A 13,125-nucleotide genomic window follows, 5' to 3' on the forward strand; every position below is an offset into this window, starting at 1 on the left:
AACTTAAACCAATTTAAAAAACAACAATTTTTTGGTTAACTTTGTTTTTCTCCCTTTCATTTTCCTCTCCTTTCCACATGTTTATTTTTGGCCAGAAGCAGAAGAAATGAAACCCCAAGACAGATGCCTCCCTAAGCTGTCTGAAACCAGAGAACACAAGAAATCTTGGGAGAGGACTTGTTCTCATGAGATTTGCAGTTTGCTTCCTGTGTGAGATTGGACAATTACATGTGTGTCTTCAAATAAAAGACTTTTGATTGTTGGAAAATATTTTAAATAAAAATGGCAGTAGATTCTGACAGGTATCGGAGAATGCAGAAGCAGTATTGCCAACTCCAAGCACCCAAAAATAATGAACCACCCTCCCCACCCCCCGTGATATTAGCTTAAAAATCATGAGATACTTTTAAAAGTTGAGGTTCTTTTTATTTGTTTTCTGGCTTTTGAATCTTTAGGGTGCAGTTGGGTCACATTTTCAAGCTTTTGTCTGAAACTATGAGACCTAGAAATCTACTTTTTTAAAAGATTGAAACTTGAGAGTCTCATGAAATCGCAGGTGACTCCAGGTGCTGGGATTTTTAGGAAAATATCAACTATCATGAGGCTCATCATAAAATCACGAGAGCAGGCAATGCTGCAAAACTTGTCTGTCCCTTAACTTCTCAGCCCATCCAATGTACATGGGGATGCGCACCCAACCCCCAGCCTTTGCAAGTCCTGTCCTTGAGACAGGTGCAGAGGCACTAGCTGGGCCTAGTAAATAAAGGGTTAACTCCAGCTCATTTTCCTCCTCCCTTTGCACAGGTGCTGAGGGACTGGCTGATTAAGAAGGAGAGAAGGAAGGTGTGGGGGCTCCAAAGCCGGGGCCATACAGTGTTGTAAGTACTTGTGCTCTCGGGCTGATGTTGGGAGGGTGCTTTTGCACAACCACAGGCCACATGGGAATTTTACCTCACTGCCTGCACTTCCCCCTTGAGCTGCTGGTGGTGGCTGTGTTGCACCAGCTGCAGGACTGGGAGGCACCTGTGTGCTGTGAGAGGGGCGGAGCCCTGGGCCAGCCTCGCTGAGCTGACCCAACCAGCTCAGCAGCAGTCACCTCCTCTCGCCACAGTGCAGGATGGGAGAGTTAATGGAGGTAGGAGGCCAGGACAAGTCACATCCTCTGGAGGCTGGGGTGAAGGGCAGGGGCGTGGAGTCCGGGAGCAAGGACAGTGGACAATCAGGGAGGGCTCTGGAGAGTGGGGCAGAGAGGAGGCGTGAGGCGAGTTGGTACTTAGGGAGTGGGGCCTGTATTTTTTGTGTAGGCACCTTGGATTTATATGGGAATATTCCCCCTGTAATTGTTGAACCCATGCCGAGCCAGGGCCAAGACAGGGCGTGGAGAGTTCAAACGCCCGGAGACTGACCAAAAATGTGATTTATTTTTGAAAATCTTGTGTGTGTGTGTGTGTCGGTCGCAGGGGGGGTTCTGATTTTTTTTCAGCCCTTAGGTTGGTGACACAGGCTGTGGGACTGGGTGAGCTCCAGCTGCTGAGCTGTCTGTACCTACTCTGTTACCTACCTTAGCTGCCTTACTATATACACTAGCCCTTGAGGAAAGGACCTGGCTGTCTGCAGCTGTCTGATTGTTTTTATGCTGGGTCACTTCACTAGCCAACAGTTGTAATTTATAAATGATTGTATGTCAGCTGGTGAGGGGGGAGTATGGACCCTGTTCTCCAGTTGTCCGTGGAGGGGTTAATCCCTTCCCTCTCAGTCAAGGAAGACTCTCAAGGGCTTCTCCTGAGCAGCACATTAGATGATGGGAGTTGGGTGTGTCTGGCCATGCAAGACAGTGTACAAAGAGCTCTAGGAAAGATTTAGAAGGAAACGGGGAATTTTTTCCCCCACCTGGGGAACTTGGCTGCTGTGAGCGGCCTTTGCTTTGCACATGGCTGACACAAGCCTTGTGCCTTGACTCTGGCTCAGGAAGTCCAATTGTAGCTGACTGTCCTTTAAAGTGGTAGTATGTTCTTTATAGTTGCATTAGTAAAGCACGCCACAAAGTTGTTTTCCATACACCGGGGAAGTGCATTCTTTCCTGCTCTTAGTGGCCTGTCAGTCGAGAGACCTGATTCTCTACTTATGATTCTTTTACAACAATCTGTAACCCACATAACCCCCTCTTTCTGTTATATGACTTCAGAGGTGTCAATGGGCCGCTCTACCTTGCATGGTCTCTTAGAATCTGTGTTAGCTACTTATGCTGAACAATGTGTTCCACTTTGCATTTAGCTGTCATTCTTGGAGTACCTTTCCCAGACCTGAAGAAGAGGTCTGTGTGGCTTGAAAGATTATATTGATCACCAACAAAAGTTGGTCCAATAAAAGATATTACCTCATCCACCTGGTCACATAGTAACATTTTATTTTGCACTAGTGTAAATGATAACTGTGCAAAGTGCAGACAAGCAGAGAATACAGTAAGCCCTTATACTTGTCATGTACTGCTGACATGTATGTGTAGAAGGAAGTAGTGCTTTAAGTTTACAAAATGTGGAATAAGTCTACTTTTGTATTTTATCTGATTTTTTGTGTGCAAATTGCACCATGAACCTGCTCAAGATACCAGTGTGAATAGATGCTTCATTGGATCTCTTTGCAGTTCCTTTGTCAACAGTCATCACATATGTTTAACTCGCCCCATACTTGAAAAAGAATGTTAGTTTAAATAAAATGGATTAATAGTTGTAAAGAAAAAATAAATGATTAATTAATCATGCAGCGTGACCCTCTTCATATTTTGAGGGTTGGCTAAACACCCAATCCATAGGGCGTCTGAACTTTGGTTTAGCTCAGCGGTTCTCAAACTTTAGAGACCGGAGGACCGCAATTTTGATTTAAAATTTTTTGGGGACCCCAAAGTCCCCCTGCTCAGCCCTTGCCGTTCCCTGCCCCTTCTCCAAGGCCTCACCCCCCTCCCTCCATTGCTCGCTCTCCTCCACCCTCACTCACTTGCACCAGGAGGTGAGGGGTGCGGGCTCTGGGCTGAGAGTTTGGGTGTAGGAGGGGGTGAGGGCTGTGGGCTCTGGGCTGGGGGAGGTGGTTGGTGTGCAGGAGGGGTGAGGGGGGCAGCGCTTACCTCAGGTGGCTCCCGAACGTGACAGGCACATCCCTCTGGCAGCGGCTCCTAGGCGGAGGGGGTCCAGGGTGTCTCTGGGTGCTGTCCCTGCTCTGAGGCACCACCTCCACAGTTCTCATTGGCCGCAGTTCCTGGCCAATGGGAGCTGCAGAGATGGTGCTCGGGCCGGGAGCAGCGCACGGAGACCCCCTCCAGGGCTGCAAGGATGTGCTGGCCACTTCTGGGAGTGGCGCAGACCCAGGGTCCCCACTCCTGCCCCCATCTGTTCCCTGGCGTGAAGGAGGTGCTGGGACGGAGGGAGAGGAGTTGGTCAGTGGGGTCCACGGACCCCCTGGAGTACCCTTGGAGACCCCCAGGGGTCTATGGACCCCAGTTTGAGAAGTGCTGGTTTAGCCTATGGGTTAAACTTTTCACTGATGTAGCTCCGAGATAACTAGAGTTGCACTGGCGATGAGTCTGGCCCCATAAGAAGAGGGTTTCTCATGTGGTGGAACTTAGGATCCTGAGCCAAGAAGCACAGAGGTGGCAGAATACCTTGGAGGAAGTTTTTGGCTTGGTTCAAGAGATGAATGCAGGTTCATGTCAGTTCTTACTTTGTCCAAACCAATTTGCTTATCTATAGGAACAAATCTCATCAAAATAAGGTTCAGTTACTTTCTATTGTTGTTTTCTGTGGAATACTGGATTTACTGCACAGAAAGTAGCAAAATGTCCCCAGCTTATTCCCAGTATTTGTCTCTGTATTCTGTTTCTAATGGACATGCACTCTGTGGATGACTTAAGCTTTATTTGAAAAACATTTCCATGCTTCAAGGGTCCGCTCCGCCCATATGCACACAATTAATTTACTATGAATGTCACCATCCGTTGTTTCCCAACATAATCTTTGGAAAGGTTAATCATAAAATGAAAGAATGTGCCCTGGCTTCTGACACACTGCCTGACAAATATTTTCAACAGACCACCACTAAAGAAACACAGGTGTGGTCTTGCTCTTAATGGATAATGTTGTATCTTTGGAGAAACAAAGATAGATTGAGAGCTTAACCCATTGGCTTCTTGTCTTCTTTTTTTTCTTATTATTATTAAATTTCTATTTGTTCGGTCGTTGCTCACCCAGAATTCCCTGGAGGTGATCATATTTCAGAAGGCTGAAATACTCTGTGCTTGGTTTTGAAAAATGCATGAAATACGTTATCCTCTTTCATGATGCAATAGGCTTTATCCCAGGGAATTCAAGATGATGATCAGAGTTGTATTGGAAGCGCCATATTTATGTAATAAGCTTTAAACTGTCTTGGACCTTGAAATAAATGGCTTAAGGAATTAAAAAATCTCAGTGAAATGAGTTGTGAATTTCTGGACCTGATCCTGCAGCCTTTATTCAGGCAAATCTGCGGTTGCAGTGTTTTTGTTTGAACTTAAGTCAGGAAAAAGGCAACTTCAAAATTACTTTTCTATTTTTGCTTCAGAGCCAAATGGCCAACATGTATCTGCCTCTAGTATTTGGTGACTTATTTTTAAAGCATTTACCCTTTTTTTTCTTAGCGTTTCCTCCTTCAGTCTTGGATCTTGCAATTAATAGATGTTTTGCTTCTTGAGAAAGTAAAATGTATGGGGAAATGGAACACTTTACTGATATCTGGGAAGCTTTTTAAGGCCTGATTCTGGCTTTGGACATGGCTTCTACTGAGTTTTGTAGTATTGCTGAGCACTGTTAAAAGTTTGCTTCACCCTAGAGGAGACTGCCTTTCAAGGGTTGGAATGATTCCTGTGTATAGAACCTGTTGGCATTGTAAGTTCATACAGCCCTGTTAATAAGTTTTTTTGCACAGTTATGTTGTATTAGAAAGATGAAAGCTCACTTGATTCTCGGTAGTGAGCATTGCTAAATGCTCTCAACTCCCTTTGTTGTCAGTGCAAGTTGAGAGCACTTAGCTTTTTGAAGGTTGAGCCCATAGGCTACACCTTGGAGGACAAATATGAAGGACAAGGGAATACTTTTCAGAGTAGCAGCCATGTTAGTCTGTATCTGCAAAAAGAACAGGAGTACTTGTGGCACCTTAGAGACTAACAAATTTATTTGAGCATAAGCTTTCGTGGGCTAAAACCCACTTCATCGGATGCATAGAATGGAACATATAGTAAGAAGATATATACATACAGATAAGTTGGAAGTTGCCATACAAACTGTGAGAGGCTAATTAGTTAAGATGAGCTATTATCAGCAGGAGAAAAAAACTTTTGTAGTGATAATCAAGATGGCCCATTTAGACAGTTGACAAGAAGGTGTGAGGATACTTAATTTAGGGAAATAGATTCAACATGTGTAATGACCCAGCTACTCCCAGTCTCTATTCAAACCCAAGTTAATGGTTTTGAGAGACTGGGTCATTACACATATGGAATCTATTTCCCTAAATTAAGTGTCCTCACACCTTCTTGTCAACTGTCTAAATGGACCATCTTGATTATCACTACAAAAGTTTTTTTCTCCTGCTGATAATAGCTTATCTTAACTAATTAGCCTCTCACAGTTTGTATGGCACCTTCTGTGTGTGTGTGTGTGTGTGTGTGTATATGTATATGTGTGTATATGTATATGTGTGTGTGTGTGTATATATATATATATATATATATATATAATCAATCTTCTTAAAAAGAAAAGTGGTACTAGTGGTACCTTAGAGACTAACCAATTTATTTGAGCATAAGCTTTCGTGAGCTACAGCTCACTTCATCGGATGCATCTTCTTACTATATGTTCCATTCTATGCATGCTGTAGCCCACGAAAGCTTATGCTCTAATAAATTGGTTAGTCTCTAAGGTGCCACAAGTACTCCTGTTCTTTTCACTAGATAGTAGTTAATCTGAATGAAAGAAGAGGTTTATTTAACATGTGACTGATGCTCCCTGGCCTGTTCTTGAGTTTTCATCTGGGAAATCTCAAATCCCAGTATTGGAGGGTTAATTACTTTTAGCTTCGTGTAGCAAAACAGCTTGTTTATTAATGCTAAACCGTTCTATATTCCAGAGTGAAGTCAGAAACAGATGTCACTCTAGTCTAAACAATATGCTCATAGATTCAATATTGGTTGTATTAATTACTAAAAACCTGATCTTGATCATATGTCTTCACGCTGCCAAGGATACTGTTTGCCTCATAAATAGGAGGTTCTTGTTTAGCAAGCTACAGTTGGATGTAATATGTGTGCTTATAAAATTACTGGTACCCTCAGAACTCTGGTTCTGTAAGGCCCACCAATGTACAAGCTCGGAATCTGATGAAAGTAGCTTTGAAATGTGTGTTTATTGCATTGCTGTCATGCCAGAGCTAGCTGTTCATCTGAAGGGCTCTTTAAAATACAATGTATGTGGGTCTGGATTCTTGACAAGTACTGTACAATAACCATGAGCAAGACACTTTGCTTGCACAACTAGCACCGGTAGTTAATTTCCATTTGGTTCCATATGCATCCTCTCACTCTCTTCAGCACTGCAAGTGTAAATTGAAAGTTACATGTTTAGTAAATTGTGTTTTTGTTTCTTTAATCAACATTAATTTCATTGAACACAATGCAATGTGGTGGGAAACATACATTTTTCATGGTTAAAAGTGTTTGACTAAGAAAGAAAGAGAGAAACTGATAAATGTAATCGTATGTTAATTTGAAAATGATACTTCTATTTAAAATGAAATAAGCAAGCTGGATATCTGTTAATCTTACAGTAATGTCTTACTGATCAAGAAATGAAATATTGGGGATCACGGTAGCTATTTGAATTATGCTGTAAGTAAATCTTTAGGATTAAAGTTCCATTTGTGGTAGATTGTGCCTGCAGATTTTGCTAGTGCCTCTGAACTGTGCATGCAAACTTTGTACTTACACAAAACAGGCAACTACATGTGCAAATGATTTAAACATCCCCTTGCTCTCTCTGTGCACAGAAGAGGAGTTTAGACTTTAATATTGAATGAGCTTCCTTTTGGGACTTTTTCGTTGCATTAATAAGGAGGCCTGCTGAAAATCTGGCCTTCAGTATTTTGTCTTTATTGCAGAATCTGGAGAATGTGGTATATAGTGTATCTAAGTAACATACATCTTACACAGACAAAAGTGTAGAATAAAGGTTTTATTGGTATGTTTGGGACAGCTCTGTTACTTGTAGTGACAAAACTTGAACGTGGTATGCAGGTCACACCAAGCGGGCACTGATAATCTGTTAATCGTGATTTATGCAAAATATATTAGAAATTTTTAGGAGTTTTAAAAAACTATATTGGGGCTATTTAAAATATGTTCATTTGGTTAGAAGAGCTGGGCTAGTTACCATTAGTCCAACTTTATAGGGCTCAGAGGGAGATACAAATATATTAGTTATACTTTAAAAAACCCTAAACTTTTTTTAGCTTGAATCCAGTATCTTCTACTTCCTGGGTTAGAAGTTGGTGCTGTATTTCTTATTGGAAAGCTGGATATCACCCCTTCACATGAAATCAAGTTCCCGTCTCTAACCCTAAAGAACTGAGAGATATTGGCCCTTAAACTTGTCCCTAAACTAGGACTGAATATCAACCTTCTTGGGGTTCAAGCCAGCATACTTTTGGGGAAATTCCACATTTGGGTGGAAAGAAGGAAACTTCTCTCTAGCAGGAATGTTCCCTTCCCCCTCACCCCCACTCCCCCCCCCCAGTGGAAGCTCTTGAAACAATTCAGGGATCAGAATGTTAGAATACATCCCAGCTGGATGGATTAATGGGCAGAGTGCGGGTGAGGTGATCAAAGGCCACTACATGGTATCACTACCATCTGTGTGTGCAATATGTTATGTCTATGTCATCGAAATAGCCACTACTGCTGCAGTTAATCAGCAAGTCTAGATACCTTTTAAATAGACTGATTCTGATGTTTGTGCCAAAAAACATGGCCCCAAAGTATGGATGTTCTTTTGCTTACTCTGTTGAAGCCCATGCTCAGTGCAACTGCCAGATGACCTGTTTTGCATCTGGATCAGCAACACAAACAGCTGTACATACTGAATTTGGAACACTGCCTCGTCACATTACAAATGGTAGCAAAGCCATGAAAGTATTTGCCTACTGGTATAGAGGCAATCTGAGTAGCCCTGGGTAATCCTGTTCCACAGTGGTGTGACACTGCCCTCTGTCACACCCACCCCTTAACCATATTAGAGCCTGCCTAAAGGAGTAAGTTCTGATCTCTGTAGTCACAATTAGTGTAGGATACCCACTCTTGGGACTCAGTTCACTTGTGTGGAACAGGAGAATTTCCCCAGCCTCTCAAGGTAACTTGGCCCCTGGGGGCAGCAGTAGTGGCTACCAGTGAGAGAGAACCTCCTTCCCGCAACCTTTCTGGTCATTACACCCCATCTAATGGTGCCAGCTGCTGCCCCTGGAATCTTTGGTCGGAGCCATGAAGTAGTGTAGTCAGTGTCCTCAGTTGAACCAACTGAAAACTTGAAGGGAGCCCATTCGTGCTGATAGCCCTGGTTATTTCTGTGATGGGGCTAGCTGAACTCTGGGAATAGGATTGACACCACTAACTCTTTCATACAGGCCACTGACCAGCCTTCAAGTGATGAATTTCTGCTACTGACCTGAATCAGGGAGACCTAGGATCAAAAAGCTTCACATCCCATTGGCTGGTTTAGGAGACAGATAATCTCTAGTGACACCATTTTTTAAATAAACTGAAGGGAAAAATCCTATATGTCATGTAATCTGTAAACCTGAAAGTGGGATTTGGAAATGGTTCCAGCATTGGCTTGGCAGTCTGTGGGCTAGCTGCACACCCTTCCGAAGACTAAAGTTCCTTTTTTTTCAGTTGTAATTAAGAAACGCAGGTTTGAAGCAAGATGGCATACCACATGTCAGTAAAACACATTTATACAGATTGAATTATTAAATTTCTTAAATTGTAGCCCCAGCCAAAATGCGAGATCTTGATCAGTGCCTTGACTAAAGGCTTTAGTTAGATAAAATGCAAAGGTATTTCCATCTGCACTCCTGTCTTTTAGCCTTAACAAAGGCTGTATGGGTTAGTGAAACTCATCATCTGTCTCCCTGTGGCATACAGTACACCTTACAGTATTATTTCATATCCCCTCTACTTGTTTGTTGCAGATGCTCACAGCTGGAAACTCCTTGAATAACAATTCTGGTATTTGAAAACCACAATGAGTTGTCTGAGTTGGATATGTCACCAATATCACAGATTTCTGGATCTGCCGTTCTCCACTTCTGAGCTACTTTGTTTCTTACTGATAGCTGGAGTCGGTATTGATTTGGGTCCGTATCTGCTGTAGACTACAATACCCATTAATCAACATTCTTGGTTTTCCTTCATCACTGTAACCCGCTTGAGCCCCTCTGCTAAAGAAAATTCTGTCAACTCTCTATGTAAACTGAGCCATCACCGCTGTGAATAGCACTGGAATTTTATTTATTAAGTAAAGGCTCTTGGATTTCTAGCCTTGGCTTTGGAATGGCAGCAGTGAAATACTACCTTCCAGGGCTTGTCTCCGGAGAATGGCAGCTTGTAGTAGAGCAGGCAGTGGAGGGTCAGGGGTCAATCTCATGAGCTAGGTGGCCCAACCACAGCTGCATATTGAAGGCACACTTTAAAAAGTAAGGAGTATCTTCATGGGGCTTAGCACAAAGTCCTCCATGCCAATGAAGAAACATATGCTGAAGGAATTATATGAAATACACAATCCCAGTTGCTTTCCTCTTGTCATCACTATAGGATACCTTGATCCTTATTCCACAGTTGTATTTTTGTCTCCAGTCCTGTTTCTTTGGCTGGGAATTAGTGCGAGGTAATGATTTTTATGAACAATGAAAAACACATGTATGTATTTCCACTGGGAATTAAAAACAAATAAATAAATGTGGCGGTCAAGGCCCTACTGAAGACTATTCATGTGAGTAAGGCAATCAAGATTTGACTTGCTATGTTGAAATCTGTCCATTTTTTAAAAAAGACAATCCTACATTAAGACATGGTGAAACTGCTAGTGTAATTTTTTTTAAAATTACTATTATTACACTACAAATTGCAATTTGCAGGCAGGTATCTTGAAAGCTTAATGTCTATGGAACTTTCTGTGATTTGAGAGAGTCTCTAGCACTATGTTCATGATTAGAGCAGAGGTTTGTATTTTTTTCTCTGTTTTTGCAGTCCATGGGATCAATTCTACTGTTATGAAAGTGGTAATTATTAAAAATGTATATTACATTTCTCTAAAAATTGGGAATTCTGGGGGCGGGGGGGGGAACAAACCAATTAATGCACCAAACTAAACATCATCCAGTAACTTCATTCTTTTCTATGTTAGAGCTTGGGCATAGACAACTAGTAATTTGGGGGGCATTAGCTCCCCCAAAATTTAGGGATTGCATTAAAAACTAAAAAAACCCACTGAGTTTGGAACAGAAGCTCATTTATCTCACTTTATTAAAAGTGGGAAAATTTAGTCATGGTACAAAACTATTCTTTAAAGTCCTATTCAACAGCTATTATATTGTTGTTCTTTAACTCTGCCTTCCCCAAATAAAAGTTGTCTATGCCTCTGTAGAGTGCGTGTACGTGTGATGCTTACTGGTATTACTCCAGAAAGTAATTAGTTGTACAATACACACGCTGCCAGAGCTTGTGAAGAGTAGTCTATGTTATACAAATCAAAGGTTAAAAGTTAAATACTCTTTAACTAATTTTAGTTCCTGTATCTGTCTTGGTAAGAACACACAAATATGGTACAAAAGCTACTGATGGAGGCAAGATAGAAAATAAGATGCAACGCTGATCTTTTCTAGCACAGTAATTTTCATGTCCCGTGTTAGCACATCTGAAGTAAAATGATCGCCTCGCCTCATGGACCACTTTTCAGGTTTTTATTTCTATTCTGAATTTGGTAGAACACACACTTCCAAGCCTGGTTCTGTTTTAATTTAAAATTGACTAAAAATATCCAAATGAGTGATCATAAGGTTAATGGAGACATTGTGTCTTATAGTAAGGGTCACATTCTTAAAAAGAGGCATGAGTTTCACTTGTATAAAGCAAAAACAATGGAGGAGTCCTTGTGGCACCTTAGAGACTAACAAATTTATTTCGGCATAAGCTTTCGCGGGCTAAAACCCACTTCATCAGATGCATGGAGTGGAAAATACAGTAGAGAGGTATAAATACACAGCATATGAAAAGATGGGAGGGCCACAAGGATTCCTTGTTGTTTTTGCTGATACAGACTAACATGGCTACCACTCTGAAACCTGTCACTTGTATAAAGGTTTGTCTATATTTGCGTACACAGTTGCTGCTAGTGCATGTTCAAATCAGGTGTTGTGTGAAAGAGGCTATTTAGTTGTCTACCTATCCATTTGCATATGCAAACATTTGATTTGTGCAAATGTAATGGTAAATGCAGGTACAATATTGCATTCACATTCTCTCCATGTTAGACCTCTGACTTTCCTCTCTCAATTATCGTGCTAGAAAGGGTGCTGTACATTCTTCTGACACCTGCATTCTTCATAAATGTCTTTATAAAAATGGGTCAGGCCTTTTCAAGACATTTTTTCTATAGGACTTACTCTGGCATATTAGGCTGTGATACCATATGAAAGAATTTACCTACTGTAGCTTTGAAGAATATAGATTTCTCCCAAGAAGCACAACTTCCTCCGGTAAAGGTTTATTGTCTGTTTTGCGCAGTACAGTAGAAACTGGTAAACCCTCTGAGGATGAGACCTAGCAAGACCATAATACACAAGGCTGCACTTTTCTCTATGTCTCTGGGAGAATTTTCAATCTGAGTTAGCACTTTATTTTGGGTTTCGTCTCTGACGTAAATAGAGCGGCTTTGTAATAATTTGTGAATACTGTATGTGGACCTTGTTATTGGGAAGTTTATTGCATGAATATGTTGGTTTAGCTTAATAGGAGACTTTCAGAAAAGCAAGCAGGAAGGAAACAATGGCTCCTGATAAGCCACTCATATTAAATAATTGAGCATAATTATGGGACATTGACTCTAAGAAGTCTGGCTTGATCTCTTGCTCAGTCTAAAGAAGTGATTTGGACAAGCAGGGCCAAGGTCTGGGAACTGAAAAGAATGAAGGAAGCCCGGCTGCATTATAAGGGACTAATTCATCAGAGGGTGGTGGTTGGTGGGGAGCTGTTCGGGGAAACTAGACTGACCCATGCACCTGCTAGGGGATCTGAAGAAGCCAGGCCTATCTAGGGTGCCATCAGGGGGGTGGTAAAGCTTTGAGAAAGAGACAAGCATGTAGGCTGTTTTCTCTAAATGCTTTGTTCCTACAGCTAAAACTAAACAATACTTTGGTTGAAGAAAGCTATATGCTCACCCCGTTCGTCACTGGTCACAGACTCAGGAAGAGAAGAACTGCGGACGCAGCACTTTTCTGGACCAGGGTGGTAAGCATGGTTGATACAGGGCCTGGTCTAGGAGTGGGAAAATTGCATGATTTCCACCCCAAGAGAAGTAAGGGCATAAGGACTGACACCTAAAGGGGTGCACTCAGAGAGACCAGGAAGGAGCAGAGGTGCAGCTAGCCCTGCAACCACGACAGGCTTCTTGGAACAGCCAACCAGTGGCTGATATATGGCAGGAATAGCAATTGATTTTCCTAACCAGAAAGTATACACTGTTGCTATCAGAGCCTCAGCCTGCTCTTCTAGCCACGTGTTAACCCAAGGGGTTATTGAGATGTAGTGTCTGTTGATGCCTGATGTTGAGGATATTTCATTTCAGTGTTAAAAAGATGGAAAGTCTTTAAACCTTACCTTCAGTTGGCTAATGTAAAGGGGCCAAATTCAGACAAAGTTCCAAATCCTCCACCTCTGACTCAAGGTCCCGCATCTCCATTTTTATTGTTGCTATTGTTAATGGAGGGCATTGGGAAACAGCAATATCTGACTTTGTCTTACTCTTCCAAGTCCATCCCTTACATAGGCCC

General features: G+C 42.0%; 1 long non-coding RNA gene across 1 annotated transcript in view; it reads left to right on the plus strand.

The window, feature by feature from the left end:
- Positions 1-1,107: 1,107 nt before the first annotated feature.
- The window catches only part of LOC141994592 (uncharacterized), a 45,443-nt gene continuing 33,425 nt past the window's right edge, over positions 1,108-13,125 (plus strand). Inside the window, exon 1 of the long non-coding RNA XR_012641177.1 lies at positions 1,108-1,135. This is a non-coding gene — a long non-coding RNA (uncharacterized LOC141994592). The remainder of the gene's footprint in view (positions 1,136-13,125) is intronic.

Source organism: Natator depressus, chromosome 10 (assembly GCF_965152275.1).
Source record: "Natator depressus isolate rNatDep1 chromosome 10, rNatDep2.hap1, whole genome shotgun sequence".
NCBI lineage: Eukaryota > Metazoa > Chordata > Testudines > Cheloniidae > Natator > Natator depressus.